Here is an 18,692-nt window from a genome sequence, read left to right on the forward strand (position 1 = left end):
TAAGTATTTTATGGATGCCATCAATACTGATAAAAACTGTAAAACTCTATGGAGACATTTAAAAGATCTTAACTCTACAACGAATCATGATATTGATATGATAACATACGAAGATAAGAATCTTACGGATAAAATTGACATTGTAAACTGCTTAAATGATCACTTTAGTTCAGTGGGAGAAAAACTTATTCCACATCCCCATTCTCACTTTGAATCAGAGAAAATAAACAGTTATGTGAAATCCAAAATTAATAAAAACACGTTGTTTTCACTGTATACTGTCTCAAATGGTGATGTCTTTAAATATCTCACAAATCTAGATATTAATAAATCAACCGGGACCGATGGAGTTGGCCCAAGAATATTAAAAGTATCAAAATCAATAATTGTAGATTCTCTTACTCATATTATAAACCTTAGTTTATGTACATGTATATTTCCTGATATTCCAAAGTATGCACAATTAACTCCAATTTTCAAAGCCGGTAATAAGGATGATCCTAACAATTATCGTCCTATCTCAATTTTACCTACAGTGTCCAAGATTTTTGAGAGGACTGTGTTTAAACAATTATATTCATTTTTAACTAAATACAAACTACTAGTACAACAACAATCTGGATTTAGAGAAAAACACTCATGCCACACAGCACTTATCAAAATAATTGACAAATGGTTAGAAGAATTTGACAAACTTTTAAGGCAATTTCACTGCTGTTTTATTTCTAAATTTTAAAAAAGCATTTGATACTGTTAACCATAACATCTTATTATCGAAACTTAATTTATACAGATGTGATGATCACTCTGTTAAGTGGTTTTCATCCTACCTTTCAAATAGATTGCAAAAGGTTAAAATTGGAACAACTGAATCAGGATACAATAATGTAACATTCGTGGTCCCACAAGGTTCAATATTAGAACCTTTATTATTCTTAATCTATATAAATGATCTCCCGTTTACATTAAAACACACAGAGTCTGAACTATATGCTGATGACACACCTTTGCATATATCGTCTAAATCTATTTCAAACTTAAACTCTTGTTTAAATAAAGACTTTGAAAACGTAATTGAATGGTGTGCTGAAAACAATATGATAATAAATAACAAGTAGTCCAAATGTATTCTTATGGGATCTGAGAGAAAACTTGAGAATTGTAATGATGTCTTGTGTGTATTATCGCAAAATCAGACTTCATTTGACAATGTGGAAGTAGAAAAACTTCTTGGTATCCATATAGATAAAAATCTGTGATGGTCAATTCACATAGATAAAGTATGTGAGATTTTTTCAAGCAGATTATACCTGCTAAATAGATTAAAATGATATTTGCCTCGCAAAGGTCTTATCCTTTTTTACAATAGTTACATATTACCAATAATTGATTATTGTTGCACCTTATGGGGTTTTACCGCAAACTGCAACATTGAGCGGATTCATAAGCTGCAAAAGCGCACAGCAAGATTAATTTTGAATAAACCTTTTGATTATCCATCAATATCAATGTTTAAAGAACTCAATTGGATGACCATTTTTACACGGATAAAATATTTTCAAGCCATTTTAATGTTTAAATGTATGAATGGACTAGCGCCAGATTATCTTACTAGTAAATTTACTGCGTGCAGTGATCTATATAGTTATTCTCTAAGGTCAACAACATCTGGACATCTTCATTTACCAAGGCCAAAGTCTGAATACTTCAAAAAGACTTTTCAATATTCTGGTCTAATTATTTGGAATAGTTTGCCAAATGTTATAAAGGATTCAAGTCATATCGAAAGCTTTAAGGTGAAATGTGCTAATCTTTTTTTCACAAAACAAAATGAGTAGACAAACTTTTTTTTTTCTTAGGACATTCTTGACATGCTAGTTCTACAGTCTGTTTTTATGCTTGTGTATATAAATTTGTAATTGTGTACATCTCTATTGATTATTGTGTTATATGCATTGATTGTTATATGTATTAATTGTTCATTTTAATGTGTGAAGGCCTCGTGTGAGATTAACAATTGTATGTTAAATGAGTTTCCTTCGTTAAATAAAGAATTTATTATTATTATTATTATTATCATTGAAAAAATCTCTACCAATATTATAGTTTCTGTGACGACATCATTTCCTATGTTTAAATTATTCTAAGAGTTCGCTTTTAGCTTCGACAGGCGGTCTAATGAATCAAGCACTTTACAAATGATTTGTAATTTTTTTATTTTTGCTCTAATTTTGAAAAGTTCTTAGTAATTATGAATACTCTCAGATCGGTACTTTGTGTCGTTTCTTTTTTTATTTGTGCTTATGTTTAGTACCGATCTGATATGGTTAGCCCTTTCCAACTGATTTTTGCAGTTTGTTGTTATGTTGTGTTGTAACACATAAGTCTGAGATTAAGAGTTAAGGCCTTACACACATGTTTTACCCGCCACATTTTTATGAGTCGGTCAAAAGCTACATGTAGGACCTTGACATCAACGATAGTCGGAAGCTGACAACTTCATACTAAACTGTAGATGTCTCTTGGTGTTTAACCCCGCCACATTATTTATAAGTCTGTACCAAGCCAGGACCTTGACACCAACGTTAGTCGGGTGCTGCTGAAGACCTTATACTAAGCTGTGGATGTCTCTTGGTATTGATTGTCGACTGACGACATCAAATTAACCTGAAGATGTCTCTTGGTGTTTAACCCTGCCACATTATTTATTAGTCTGTCCCAAGCAGGGACATTGAAACCAACGATTGTAGGATGCTGATGACCTCACACTAACCTTTAGATGTCTCTTCGTGTTGCTTTTCGACTGACGACCTCAAACTAACCTGTAGATGTCTCTTGGTGTTGCTTGTCGACTGACGACATCAAATTACCTGTAGATGTCTCTTGATGTTGCTTGTCGACTGACGACCTCAAACTAAACTGTAGATGTCTCTTGGTGTTGCTTGTTGACTGACGACCTCAAACTAACCTGTAGATGTCTCTTGGTGTTGCTTGTCGACTGACGACCTCAAACTAACCTGTAGATGTCTCTTGGTGTTGCTTGTCGACTGACGACATCAAATTACCTGTAGATGTCTCTTGGTGTTGCTTGTCGACTGACGACCGCAAACTAACCTGTAGATGTCTCTTGGTGTTACTTGTCCTTATACTAACCTGTAGATGAATCCTGGTGTTGCTTGTCGGCTGGCGAATTAGACTAACCTGTAGAGAGATCAAATGACACAGACATTAACAACTATAGGTCACCGTACGGCCTTCAATAATCAGCGAAGCCCATACCACATAGTCAGCTATAAAAGGCCCCAAAATGACAAATGTATAACAATTCAAACAAGGAAACTAACAGCCTAATTCATGTACAAAATAATGAACGAAAACAAATATGATATACAGCAACACACTACAACCACTGTATTACAGGCTCCTGACTTGAGACAGGCACATACAAACAGAATGTGGCGGGGTAAACATGTTAGCGGGCGCCCAACCCTCCCCTAACCTGTGACAGTGGTGTAACAGTAAAACATATGAACAAACTATAAAAATCAGTTGAAAAGGGCTGAACTCATCAAATAGATACAAAGCACAAAAACAAGTAACAAACACACAGAGTGGACGTGGCAGAGTACTCATACACCCCCAAAACAAAAAGACAATAAGTACAGATCTGAGAGTACTAGCAGTTACTGACAGCTAGTTCAAAGATAAAAACAACTAATACAAAACAAGAGGCTGTCAGAGTGACAGCAAACTGGATTTTTTAACATTTATTTGTGTCCTGGCATTTTTCAATAGCACAAGAACCATAACTGCTGAACGGTAAAAGTGACAATCATCAATATTGAGCTTGACCTCCATTTTGTCATCTGCTACAACATATTAAAATTTGAAAAGCTTTGGTTGAACGGTTCATGAGTTAAAGCACGGACACGACTGGAAACACCATTTTTCAATCTTTCAAGAACCATAACTCCTGAACGGTGAATTTGAAATCGTTAGAACTGTACTTGACCTCCATTTGTCATCAGTAACAACATATTAAAATTTGAAAAGCTTTGGTTGAACGGTTCATGAGTTAATGCACGGACACTGTTTGGCAGCCGCCCGCCCGCCCGCCCGCCCGCCCGCCCGCCGTACATCCCCAAATCAATGACCGATTTTTCCTTTGGAAATCCAGTTAAAAATCATGCATCTAAGACTAAAATATCAAGCAGTACACATCCAACATCCAATGGATTTTTGTAAAGACGTCATAAACAGTCAGAGAAAAACATGACCTTGTGCAATGCCAAGATACAGGTATCGACAGATTGTAGAGCCATGAATATCCATATGTCTATAAAAATAATATTTAGTTTGATTTTAATTTACTGATAACAAAGTCAATATTAATACCAATAAAAAACAATATTCAAAGATCTAATAACAGTGTTGAATTGGTAACCTTTTAGATAAAGTTTATTTAAAGGATTGATAAGTTTACCCGGAACGTTTCTAAATTTCCGGGCTCGGTAAACACCATATCCGTAAAAATTAGAATGTGCTATCCCGTTTGAAATAAGTTTTCATACTGGTACAACCAAATTTCAAAATACTTGTCCTTATGAACTAACCTGTAGATGAATCTTGGTGCTGCTTGTCGACTGACGACCTCAAACTAACCTGTAGATGTCTCTTGATGTTGCTTGTCCTTATACTGACCTGAAGGTGTCTCTTGGTGTTGCTGGTCCACTGACGACATCATACTAACCTGTAGGTGTCTCTTGATGTTGCTTGTCCTTGTAATGACCTGAAGGTGTCTCTAGATGTTGCTGGTCTTTATTCAACCTGTAGATGTCTTTTGGTGTTGCTGGTCTTTTTTCAACCTGTATATGTCTCTAGGTGTTGCTTGTCCACTGACGACATCATACTAACCTGAAGATGTCTCATGGTGTTGATTGTTGACTGACGACCTCAAATTAACCTGTAGATGTCTCTTGATGTTGCTTGTCTTAGTATAACGTGTAGATGTCTCTTGGTGTTGCTTGTCGACTGACGACCTCAAACTAACCTGTAGATGCCTCCTGATGTTGCTAGTCCTTACATACTAACCTGTAGACGTGTATTGATGTTGCTTGTTGACCGACGACCTCATACTAACCTGTAGATGTCTCTTGATGTTGCTTGTTCTTATGCTTACCTGTTGATGTATCTTGATGTTGTTTGTCCGTATACTAACCTGTACATGTATATTGGTGTTAATAGGTTGCTTGTCGGCTGACGACTCCAAACTAACCTGTAGATGTCTCTTGATGTTGCTTATTCTTATGCTTACCTGTTGATGTTTCTTGATGTTGTTTGTCCGTATACTAACCTGTACATGTATCTTGGTGTTAATAGGTTGCTTTTCGGCTGACGACTCCAAACTAACCTGTAGATGTCTCTTGATGTTGCTTGTTCTTATGCTTACCTGTTGATGTATCTTGATGTTGTTTGTCCGTACACTAACCTGTAGATGTATCTTGGTGTTAATATGTTGCTTGTCGGCTGACGACTTCAAACTAACCTATAGATGTCTCTTGATGTTGCTTGTCGACTGACGATAATACGACTATAATCCAAGAAGTCTTTAAAGAAAGACTAGATTTGTTTTATTAACTGAATGATTTACTTCAGATGATGCTTTTTATTTTTGTTATTAAGAAACGACACATTAATCAAAATAATTTAATAAATTAACTAAATCAATCTTATTTAACTCTACCGTCACATCAATCCGGTAAAATATATTCTGCAAAGTAGTGAAATGCACATTAGATCCGTGGCTTTGACTTTGCACTAAAATACTTCATACAATTTTTTGAAATATTTTATCGACAATGAAATTTACTCATCTTGAAGAACTGTTCACTTATACTTTAAAACGACGATAAATCTTGACAAAATACATTTTATTTTTGGACTTCGTTTTTCGTTTTAAATATCTTCTTTTTCTAACATCTATTGATGAGTTTCAGCTAATAGAAGTACACTGTTGTAAATCTTCCTGGTCTATACTTTGTTTGTTTTCACCATCTGTTGACGAATATATTGTAAAATCCAGAATTGTATTAGCAAACCCATAATCTTATTGTGAAACCAAGAATCATTGTACTGCATGTTTTCCTGGTCTCGATCGTATATCTATTCATTGCCAGTTGCTAGTCACGTATAACTAATCCAAATTTTACATGTTAAAGAAGAAAGAATACAGTGAAAGACTTTTTCGTGTCATACAGCAACAATAAAAAGATGTATGGTTGTCAATTTTTTTTAGGTCCCAATCATGAATTGTTGAAACGATAAGACGTATCTGCGTCTCATCTAACAAGCGACATTTCATTCTTAGATCTTTCGATACAAAAATAAGAAGTCGTCTGATCTGTAAATTGCAGATTGTGTTCTTTACCCTATTTTGTCATTTTGACTGAGTGTGGATTATCAAGGCTGATGAATGTAAAGCAAGAGACACTAACCCTGTCGACGTGAGCAGCTGTCTTAAGGCTAATGATGCATACATAACAAGAGACACTTACCCTGTTGACGTACCCGGTCTCACTTCTTTAATAGTTCTCAAGGCTGATGATGCATATATAGTAAGAGACACTTACCCTGTTGACGTACCCGGTCTCAATCATTTTGTAGTTCTGAAGGCTGATGATGTATAAATAGCAAGAGACACTTATCCTGTTGACGTACCCGGTCTCACTTCTTTTGTAGTTCTCAATGCTGATGATGTATACATAGCAAGAGACACCTACCCTGTTGACGTACCCGGTCTCACTTCTTTTGTAGTTCTCAAGGCTGATGATGTATGCATAGAAAGAGACACTTACCCTGTCGACGTACCCGGTCTCAATCATTTTGTAGTTCTCAAGGCTGATGATGTATGCATAGCAAGAGACACTTACCCTGTCGACGTACCCGGTCTCAATCATTTTTTTTTTTGTGTTTTCTTCAGTTTGTACTCTTGAGTTGTATATAATAAATGAATTCACGAAATTTGAAATCGTTAATACTGCTTCGAATGTATGCTTAAATATGAAATAAGGGGGATAAAAGATTAATTTGGAACGATAAACATATATAAAGGCTTTACTCATATCTTATTTCTTATTTGTGCTAAAAGTGGCGTTAAACACCAATCAATCAATTAGTCTATCTTATTTGCATTTTTTATATTGTTTTGAGCATTCATCAGGTAGTTGTTTTTTTAAATGTTCGTTTAAGATATAATTCTTTAGTGTATCCAACGATAAACACGTATCCAAAACGTATTGAACGTTTAATCAATTAAATGGTAATTTTATTTTACTATACTTTTGTTATGTTTATCTCAATAACAGAAGACTTTTACCCCCTACAGTTTTGTCTATCCCAAGCTTTTGAAAATCAATACATTTGTCTTGTCGTTTACATGGATTGATTGTTGTCAATCCGGACATAATGGGTTTATTATATGCCTGGCTGAATTCATGTACTTTCTTAAATGATTTTTTTTATATTTTTAAATTATTTTTGTGCAGCGATAACTAAATATAAATCTTTACATGTACATATAAAAGAACATTGATTTTGAGAGCACAGCATACTGAGTGTTGATAGATAACCATGCACAAACTAATGCTATTCTGCCTTGTCTGTTTCTGTCTTGCTACGATCTGTCATGGTAAGTCATTCGTTATAGCATATGTTTCTGTCTTGTTACGATCTGTCAAGGTAATTCATTCGTTATAACAATAAGCTTTTAATTATATTGAACTTCTAAAGATGACAGCAAGAATTGTCTAATGATATATTTGTTATATTATATACTAGTAATACTTTATTGAATTAAGTGCTTTGGCTTCTGACATTTCAGGATTTATTTGTTGTTTGCATTATTTTCTTTTTTATACTGTTGAAACTCGTGCTTCCGAAGTATAAGGGGGCGGGCGCATGACCACCATGACATCGTACGAACGCCCTTTTTTGACTATCGAGCAGCTAACATGTTGCGGCCTTCGAGTATCTGGTTAAAATATTTATCTTAGGTCGGAAACAATGTGGTCGGAAAGCAGAAAGATAATTAAACAAAAAGATTTTTCTGTAAACAAAAATCTAATTTCATTAATAGATACTACCTGACTAAGAGAATGTTAAGTGTTGTGTTTAGACTGAGACTGAATTTATTCTTAATAGAACATAATTAAAATTGTAATTTATTATTCGTGCATTATCATGTCTCACAGATTTGAACAGTCATATTACATTTATGAAAATTATTTGTAATGTATGAGCACCAATGAACAGGGATGCGTACCCAAAGATAGCTAAATATTCTTATTTAAACGGTCGTGAATAAAAAATACGTTTCAAATCACATGCATTTTAAATTCTTGCATCTCACAAAAAACGTAATTATTATTTTACAATAATTATAACAAAATTAATAACTATCATAATGTTAATTGTTTTATACTGTTTGAGTGTATTTTTAACTCTTTGCTTATATTTTGTATAGCAGTATTTGTCATTTCGGGGCCTTTTATAGCTGACTATGCGGTATGGGCTTTGCTTTTTGTTGAAGGCCCTACGGTGACTTATAGTTGTTAGATTCTGTCTATTTGGTCTCTTGTGGAGAGTTGTCTCATTGGCAATCATACCACATCTTTTTTATATTTAAAAAGAGATTCATTTGATAAATACAATGTCCATCACTAAATACTCGACATTTGTGTTTATTGATATTATATTCTAATTTTTTGGAAAAAGCTCACCTGCAGGAATGTATGTTTATTATACAATTTCAATTCTTTTTGTTTGTTTGTTTGTTTTAATGGTTCAACCTAATAGCATATAAATATGTGTACTATGGTACATTTTTTTAGTTAGAGCCGATGAAGTTTTCCATAATTTGATATAATTTGTCCCAAAAGTAGTACACTGTAAACATATTATTGAGAAAGCGCAGGTGGGATTTTTTTTATTTTCATTTATTGTCTAAAATAAATGCACTACGAAATAACTGTGTACTCGGACCATATGCAAAAGGGTTATGAAAAAATTATGGATATTCCCAGGTAATAAATGGAATAGCCGAGCTTTAAAATTTTTATTCAAATAATAGCTGTAAATATACACTTGTTTATTCTCAACTATCGAGCATTGCTTTCAACTGACGTGCGCAAGAATGTACACACAACTACATAGGTTAAATAAAGGTAGTTTAGCATCACCATTATCTTCTTATATTCACAGTCAATTATTTCATTTCAAAAGCAAACAAAAAATCAGCAACAATCTTTTGGTGACCAGCGATCTTGGGTTCACGTATTGCTTTTCTTTATTTAAAGAAAGCAACCTGTTTTTAAATTTTTCAGTAATTATAGATTTTTTAAATTTCTTTTTAACGTCATGAAATTTTTAAGCATAAGTTTGTACACGGTACTAGTTTTACTGCACCAGATGCGCATTTGACTATTAAAGTCTCTTCAGTAATGTTCGAGGACAAAATATTTGAAAATCCCAAACATAATACAAACGTTGAAAAGCTGATCAAACAAAAAGGACCTAGAGCCCTTATGTAAACATAAACCATCTATGAGATGGTATAATGTCATGTAATATCTGGCATAATGTCTTGTAATATCAGGCATAATGTCATGTAATATCAGGCATAATGTCATGTAATATCAGGCATAATGTCTTGTAATATCAGGCATAATGTCATGTAATATCAGGCATAATGTCATGTAATATCAGGTATAATTGTAACAGTAAATTTGGTCCGGTAGTAAAATGTGTCCGCCAGACTTTTTTTCCTAGTTAATCAAGTCCATGACCATTATTTTACTAGGAATGTAAGTCCCAGGACAAATTTTCCAAGGAAAATAAGTCCATAGCTAGTAAAATATGTCTGGCACTTATTTTCCTAGGAAAAAATGTCCTAAGACTTGTTTTTCTAGTAAATTTTATTATATTATAAAAATTATTTAATATAAAAAAAAAAACATATTTTCTTAGTTAAGATTGGAAAGTTTCAATTTTTTTTTTCCTTTTAAAATAAAGGACATGGACGTTTTTACCTAGGAATTTTAATGACATGGACATGATTTCCTAGGAAAATTAGTCGGGGGACATAAGTTTTATTAAAAAAATTGATACACATCTTTTAAACAATATTAAAACATAACATCTACATTTGTATATCTACCTTTTAAAATAAAGGGCATGAATGCGTTTACCTAGGAATATTAATGAACATGATTCTTAGGAAAATTAGTCTGGGACATACATTTTATTAAAAAATATAAATACACAACTCTTAAATAATATTAAAACATAAAATTTAAATTTCTATTGTTTAAATGTAAATGATTTGATTCATTAAAATATTTTTCCTATAAAAAAAAAGGACATGGACGTTTTTACCTAGGAATATTAATGACATGGACTTGAATTCCTAGGAAAATTACTAACATCGGACTAAAAATACTAGTAAATTCTGTAACCATGGACTTTTTATACTAGCAATATGTGTCCGCCCAGACATATTTTACCAGGACAAATTTATCTCCTACATAATGTCATGTATAATCAGATATAATGTCATGTAATATTAGATATAATGTCATGTAATATCAGGTATAATGTTATACAATTATTGACTTTTGATGAGGTTGATACAATGATTTATCAACCCCAGAGATATGACATTCACCCTCAGCCAACAATGATTTATCAACCCAGAGATATGATATTCACCGAGGCCAAAGGCCGAGGGTGAATGTCATATCTCTGGGGTTGATAAATCATTGTATCAACTTAAATCAAAAGTCAACAAATGTTGTATTATATGACTTTTATCATTTTCCAATTTTCTAGTATTTGATCAAGATACTTTTAAAACTGCTCCTTGTAGTTGCTAATTTTCATAAACTGAAATATTTTAGCCAATGAGAAAACAGATAATTTATAGTCATATGATAACATGTAATATCAAGTATAATGTCATGTAATATCAGATATAATGTCATGTATTATCAGGTATAATGTCATGTAATATCATGTATAATGTCTTGTAATATCAAGTATAATACCATGTTTATCAGGTATAATGTCATGTATTATCAGGTATAATGTCATGTAATGTCAGGTATAATGTCATGTAATATCAGGTAAAATGTCATGTAATATCAGGTATAATGTCATGTGATATCAGGTATAATGTCATGTAATGTCAGGTATAATGTCATGTAATATCAGGTATAATGTCATGTAATATCAGGTATAATGTCATGTAATATCAGGTATAACAAACCTCGAGAAAATGACACGATCACTGTCTTATCTAAATAATTTGGCAGTAAAAAAGCCTTATCTATAATTGTCTTCTATTTACCCTTCTTATTGATTTATCAATTATTGCTGTCTTAACGTCTATTGGGGGTGAATATGGAAAGGAATACCCTTGCATTAGAAGTACTCAAATAATGATCTTGTCCAACTGGACGAAAATGATATTTCTGTCAAACGAAATGCAGTAAAGAATTGTGTACCAAATTAAAAAAAAAAGATTATCCGACCTAGCAATTAACATTTCGCCCAAATCCCCCTCCCCTACCCGAAAATCGAGCGTCAATTTAATGAGTGATGTAATATATTCTTTATTTGTAGCCATGACTGACAATGCAGATATAAGAAGCGACGAAATTTTGAGGTATGTTTCACTTTTTTTTCATCAATTATAAAGCTGACAGAAATAATATAATTAACACTTAACCATTTACATGTATACACATGTATATATAATTGATTTATTGTCAATTGTTTTGTACTAGAAACATGTATAACATAAAATAATATTATATAATTTTATTAAGTACTGGGAGATGCTATAAAACTGAATCTGGCCTCTATTGAAGGTTTCTTTAGCTCGAAAAATGAATTAGTTATGTCTCAATTTGAACAGAATCAATAAGCTTGAGTTCAGGAGCGGTTCAGACAGGTGATGGGAGAGGGGGATGGAAGGGGCGAACCCTTAAAATATAATAGATTGTGATGATGTGAGGAAAACTGTAAAATAACTACAATTTATATATTTTATTATTTTTTATTTACACAATGTAAGTGTGTTCATTGCAGTTTTAACTTATATTTGTTGACTTGTGAGTGATAAGTTGTACTTCAAACGTTACATAATTAGATTTAAATCTGTAATTTTGTTGTTGATAACTGAAGGCATACGAATAAAGACATAAAAAAAAACAAACAAACACACACGCAAACAAATACACAAACATGACAAAATAAAAAAACGAGCACAGAAAAAAAAACACTATTTTAATCCAGCATTCAGTACTCGTACAACTTGTATATTTTCAGTCGTGACAAAAGAGCGAGACCTAGATGTAGACGTAATAAAAGATGTGTTACTACCAGAAACTGTTGTAATTATAGACAATATTGTAGCGGAGGACGATGTAAGACCAGAAATTTGGACATTTTGTAGAGGCAGGGCATGGCTTGTTCGTGTTCCCTACAAATAGAACCTCGCCATAATTTCAAGTCTGGTGGATCCGTTGTTTCACGAACATGTCTTGCATAACTCTTTGATTATATATTAAAAATTTCAACCGTTTGTTATTCAAATTAATTTAAAAGCTATATTGTTATACGTCTGCTACAAATATTTTTGAATTATAAACTCACTTATTTTACACGACGGTTGCTAACTGCTGACCTTTGAGGTCCCCATGGGTGACTAGGGAATAGAAATATGGTCTGCTATGTCTTCTACCCTCCGGCAGTAAATTATTTGCCAAAGCGGGGCGTCCGTTTGGCTGAGCGAGGTGTATAAGTACGCAACCACATCCGGTCAGTATATGGACGTTAAATCCGACGCATCGTGAAGAGAGAGTGTGGCCCTTGCCTTTGAGGGATCGTAGATGGCCTGTTGCAAGACAAAACGTCTGTCCCGATCCCATATAGCCTCATTTTCTAGTGGCAGTTCGAATTTTCCCGACAGTAATCCCAGGACCTACCAACTGTATTTATTGTAGATACGTTTTTCGAATTTTCCCGACAGTAATCCCAGGACCTACCAACTGTATTTATTGTAGATACGTTCATCGAATTTTCCCGACAGTAATCCCAGGACCTACCAACTGTATTTATTGTAGATACGTTCATCGAATTTTCCCGACAGTAATCCCAGGACCTACCAACTGTATTCATTATTCCTGTACATTGATTGTGATCTGTTCTTTGTCTGTTTGTCTATTTTTTACCGAGTCGCCAACGGCGAAAGCAGGTCTAGTCTTAACCGATCGACTCCGTCCGTCCGTCCAAAAAGACCTTGGAAAGAAAACTTTACAATTCGTCAAAATTTTCTTGGCTTCTGTGAAAAAGTATAGATTTATTCTTGGTCGATCTGTAGATTGATAATGTTTAATTGTAATGTATATATATATATATATAAGCAATTCTAAGATCTTCCGTGCTGCCACTTCCTGTTTGCTGATAGTTTAAAATTTTACAACACCCATTGTACACGGAAAATTTTTGTTAATATTTTCATGGCTTGAATTGGTGTGTCTATGGAAGAGAGTAATTTGATATTTGGCATGAAGCTTTATAATGTTAATTTGTTGCGTGTGAGCAATTGCCACTTCCTGTTTGCCAATAGTTGGAAAAAATACTAATTGTTCAAGAAAAATGTTTGACAAAGTTTTCTTGGCTTCAATGAAAGGGAATGATTTATATTTGATATTTCATCAGACATGCTTTAGAAAACATGTCTATTTCAATCGCACGAAGCGACGCGGTTCCAGACCCGGTATTAGTCTTGTTTCTTCAAGCCATGGTTCTTGTTGCCTTTCTTCGATTTCTAGCTTTTGGTTGACCCATACATGGTTTTCTTTTCACCTTTTGTTGTATATTAATAGATGAAGAGTTAACATCTAATAATAAATTAATTGGATTTCACATTATCCTTATTTCTAAAGTATGATTACATTTATTTTTGGAAAAAAAGGGGGCAGGGGGTTAAAATAGAAACAACAGTTGTCTTCTTATAAAAGTAGATAGTACAATATTAGACCTTATTATATACATGTGCTAAGCAAATTTATGGCTAGTTAATTAATCCGAAGACGAATGAATTGCTGTTTTCCATGCAGACTGATGTGACGTGAATACGTTATTATATATCATTTTATAGTTATTTAAATCAAGTACAGCAAAACGAAAGCCATTTGGGAGTATTTTGTACCTCTCAGACATGAAAACATAGTGGCGGATCCAGGCGGAGGGGGTTCCGAGGTTTGGAATCCCCCCTTTTTTTGACGATCAATGCTTTAAAATTGGGACATATGGTTGGAACCCCCTTTCTATCCTGAGTAAGAACCCCCTTTTAAAAATGGCTGGATCCGCCCCTGAATCTGGAACAAAATTCTATATCCCGATGTACCTGCGGGAATATGTTTGAGGTCCCCCTCTAAAAATCCAACCTAGGGGTATAGAAATCCAAATTTCTTCGCATGAGAGGTTTTACTCCACTGCAATTTATTCTTGTCGGAATTGGATCACAAGCATAGAGTAAAGCCCTATGTGCACGTTACATTATACTTTTAACAAATCTTTGAGTGGTCAATAGTTGACCATTTGAAAGTCTGACCTTATCCACCCTGTCCTCATTTTCAAATGGCAGTAAAAATATCACTCGATCTATTAATACCCTATTTGTAGAGCCTCCCTATTGCAATTATTAGTGAAATATTTGACACTGGACGTTAAGCAAACAACAATGTTGATAGTTGCTGTCTGTCATGTCTGTTTTTAGTTTATTGTATTCGTCACAAATCAAATCAAGCCGTTGGTTTTCTCGTTTGAATTGTTTCACATTTTTAATGTCGGTATGCGATATTGCTTTTTCTCATGGTTGAAGGCCGTACCGAAAGATGACTTATAGTTGATTACATCATCCATTGTCCATGTCATTTCGACTATGATAGATTCTCGAGTATAGATTTTTCTCTAATTGGCAATTATACCATGATTTAAACATGTTAAAGCATGTTGAACCATATTCAAGGCATTACAACTTAATATGTACAATTATTAGATGTATGATAAATATGAAATAGATAACTAGACAGTACAACTAGCTTAAAACGATCTATCGCGTGATACTTCACCACGAAAGGTCACACTATGTAGCTTCAACCAAAAAATGTGTTTTATTTATCAATATCAAGAATACCGTGTATTGAATTTCACACAAGTTTTTTATAATCTACGTAAGTGGAAAACAACTTAGTGATATAAATATGTAAGGGGGAAAACTCTATATTATTATCACAATCACATGATTTCGAGTTTTGAAAGACGTTTTTGGTAAGTCTGTACACTATTAACGCTTTAAGTATTATTCGTCGTTTCTGACAGAATGAACAAGACGGCGGAATTATATTTTAGAAAATCACATCAGTATTTCATCCAAATATGTCAGTTAAAACACAATAAATCCAGGTAAAAATACACAACTGTAGGAATGAATGTAAATTGTCGGCTTGTCGTATTGATCCTAGTTAATGACGGATAGGTCACTCACTTAACTATAAAAGACACGTACAACAAATGTTTTATTTTTAGATAAAATATTTATTTTTAATTTTAGATAGGGTTTTACCAGCTACCGGTACGGCATATGCGATAGGTAACCAAGTTCAAAAAGTTAACTGCTGTACACAATTGCAAAATCCATTGTTTTGCAATAGTAATCGAAAACGCAGACACATCTGATGTACATAATAGAATTTGTATGCCCCCGCCGTGGTGAAGGGGGCATGCAGTTTTACCCTAGTCCGCTTGTCCATCGTCCGTATGTCAAACAATTAGTTTCCTTTCTTTGAATTTAGTTTCCCTCAACCACATGTTATAAAGCTTATACACAATGCTTATTACCACTAAACACAGATCTATTTGAATTTGGGAGGCGTCACTTTCATCGTTCTCGAGTTATGTCCCTTTATACATGGAAAAATAGCATAATTTGTCGTTTCCGCACTCTAACTTTAGTTTGCCTCAACCAAATGTGAATACACTTTTAATTAAATGCTTATTACCATCAAACACAGATCAAGTTAGAATTTTGGTGGCGTTGCATTCACTGTTCTGTAGTGATGTCGCTTTGTTAATTGAAAAATTGCAGAATTTGCTGTATATTTTCAAGCGGGGGTATCAGTGTCCCATGGACACAATATTCCATTTTTTTTAAAATAGCAATCGGGAACACTATTACATTGTATCTGCCTGTAATACGGTTTGATACTTTTAATCTTTAATTACTATACAGGAGGGTCTGGATGGGGTTAACAGAATAGAGAATAATGGGTAAAATGTGCTGAATAAATGGCCAAAAAAAGAAAAGAAAGAAATTGAAAGAGAAAAATAGGGTAAACAAATATGACAGACATAAACCAACAACAACTGTTGCAAAAAACAGGACTCAATAGATTGTTCCGAGGCACAAAAACAAGTAACATAAACACTTAGCACCAGATAAATAACTGTTTTGTGTTTTCATGTCTAAAACATTGCTCCGTGTTGAAGGCCGTATCTTGACCTATAATGGTTTACTTTAATAAATTGTTACTTGGATGGAGAGTTGTCTCATTGGCACTCTTACCACATCTTCCTATAGCTATACACGACAAAATGAATAAGGGGGTCCTTAACTATGACCTAAAAAATCAAAGAATACAGAAATGAAGGACGCCCTCCCCCATCCAGACATTCTTACGATAAAATAAGTTAAAGTTGTCTACTTTAACAAGAAATCTGGCCTTTGTTAGGGAGCTACCATTTGATTTTCATGGGGGGGCTAGGATGAAAAATTTTGTCCTACATTTAATTTTTAGTTGTAATCTATCGGTCGTGCCTTTTTTTTATTTTTTTATACTGACTTGTTTTACATAAATTGTCATCCTGCCTTTTTTTTGCTAAGTTGCTCATCCTGCCTTTTTTTACTCAAAATCCTGTCGTGCCTTTTTTCACCCCCCCCCCCTTTTCCCCCCTAAAATTCAAATGGTAGCTCCCTTAGTGTTGTATATGCTTTTCAAATTCTTGTTTATTTATATGTTTCGGAGTTTAGTGAGTCGTCCATTTTCGATGAACTAATACACATTTTTTGTGTATGGGCCAGCTGAACCCCGCCTCCTCCTGGTGCGGAATTTTCTCGCTGTGTTGAAGACTCATTTATGGCTTTTGGCGGTTTTTGCTCATTGGTCGGGTTGTTGTCTCTTTGACACATCCCCTGTTTCCATTATCAATTTCATTAACAGAGTTTAGTAGTCTTTTTTGTGCTAGAACGGTCACATTTACGTCTATTGGTCTCTGTTAATTGTCCAATTGTCTCATGTGTTTTCAAACACTAACTTCTTATTTTTACAGAATGAGTGTTCACCGTTTTTTATTACAAACTACAATCTTAGGTCAAAAGTGTTTTTCCAATCCGAAATTCCCCAATTATTTCATATGCAAACACATTGTTTTAAAAACACTATCGAATACTTATTTGAGGTCCGATTTTGATGAAATTTGTAATGTTAAACTCATAAAATGTATGTGTACAGTTTCTTATAGTCATTAAGAAATATTTTTATGACATGTCATTAACTGAGAAATCGTTATTTGTATAAAAATATAGAAACTTAGTGTCAATTTTTGCTAGAATTAAAGAAACATTATTAGTATAGAAATAAGGAGATGTGGTATGATTGCCAATGAGACAACTATCCACCAAAGTTCAAATGAAGTGGATGTCAGCAATTATATGCAACCGTACGGCCTTCCACAATAAGAAAAACCCTTACCGCATGGTCGGCTATAAGAGGCCCCGACATGAAAAATATGAAACAATTCAATTGAGAAAACTAATGGGTTAATTCTGTATGTATGTGCCTGTCCCAAGACAGGAGCCTGTAATTCAGTGGTTGTCGATTGTTGCTGTGTTACATATTTGTTTTTCGTTCATTCTTTTGTACATAGATTAGGCCGTTAGATTTCTCGTTTGAATTGTTTTACATTTGTCATTTCTGGGCCTTTTATAGCTGACTATGCGGAATGGCCTTTGTCATTGTTGAAGGCCGCACGGTGACCTATAGTTGTTAATTTCTGTGTCATTTGGTCTCTTTTGAAGAGTTGTCTCATTGGCAAAAATACCACGTCTTCTTTTTTACAATTTATAACAAAACAATTTACGAAAAATAAATATGACAAACATGAACCAACCACAACCACTGAACTACAGGCCCCTGAATTGGAACAGACACATAAAGAATGTTGCGGGGTTAAACATATTTGTAAGCGCTCAACCCTCTCCCTAACCTGGGACAGCGTTTTTTTTAGTCCAAACACTATAGGTTTCCGTTGCTTTTCTTAACGTAATTTGTCCTTATCTTCCTTGCCTATTAATTTTGCCCTTACAAAATTTGTCTCATCACAGCGTAGAAAAGACTTCTCAGTTCCGTTTGGCTAAGGAAAACGTATTATTTTGCCTTTGGAATAACGCAGAGTGCACGAAGTATCTAGTTAAAAAAAAATTACCTGATGCACACATCGACCAATCGGGATCAATCTTATTCACTAAATCGTATGATTAATTCCGAATACGTTATCGTCTTAAAATG

The 18,692-nt window shown here is 33.9% G+C and overlaps 1 protein-coding gene and 1 long non-coding RNA gene across 21 annotated transcripts in view; both read left to right on the forward strand.

Moving 5' to 3' along the window:
• The window catches only part of LOC127706416 (sulfotransferase 1A1-like), a 139,961-nt gene that overhangs the window by 110,119 nt on the left and 11,150 nt on the right, over window positions 1-18,692 (forward strand). The window contains exon 1 of one of the 20 annotated variants that reach the window (XM_052211023.1): window positions 15,288-15,396. The exons of the other annotated variants lie outside the window; for them this stretch is intronic. The gene's annotated coding sequence lies outside the window, so the exon portion shown is untranslated. Of the gene's footprint in view, window positions 1-15,287; window positions 15,397-18,692 lie in introns of those variants that run through there. 20 annotated transcript variants of the gene reach the window in all.
• Window positions 7,564-12,640, forward strand: LOC127706419 (uncharacterized). The gene is made up of 3 exons (XR_007984454.1): window positions 7,564-7,687; window positions 11,677-11,719; window positions 12,385-12,640. It is a non-coding gene; the product is annotated as an uncharacterized LOC127706419 (long non-coding RNA).

Source organism: Mytilus californianus, unplaced genomic scaffold (assembly GCF_021869535.1).
Source record: "Mytilus californianus isolate M0D057914Y unplaced genomic scaffold, xbMytCali1.0.p SCAF_6, whole genome shotgun sequence".
Lineage (NCBI taxonomy): Eukaryota > Metazoa > Mollusca > Bivalvia > Mytilida > Mytilidae > Mytilus > Mytilus californianus.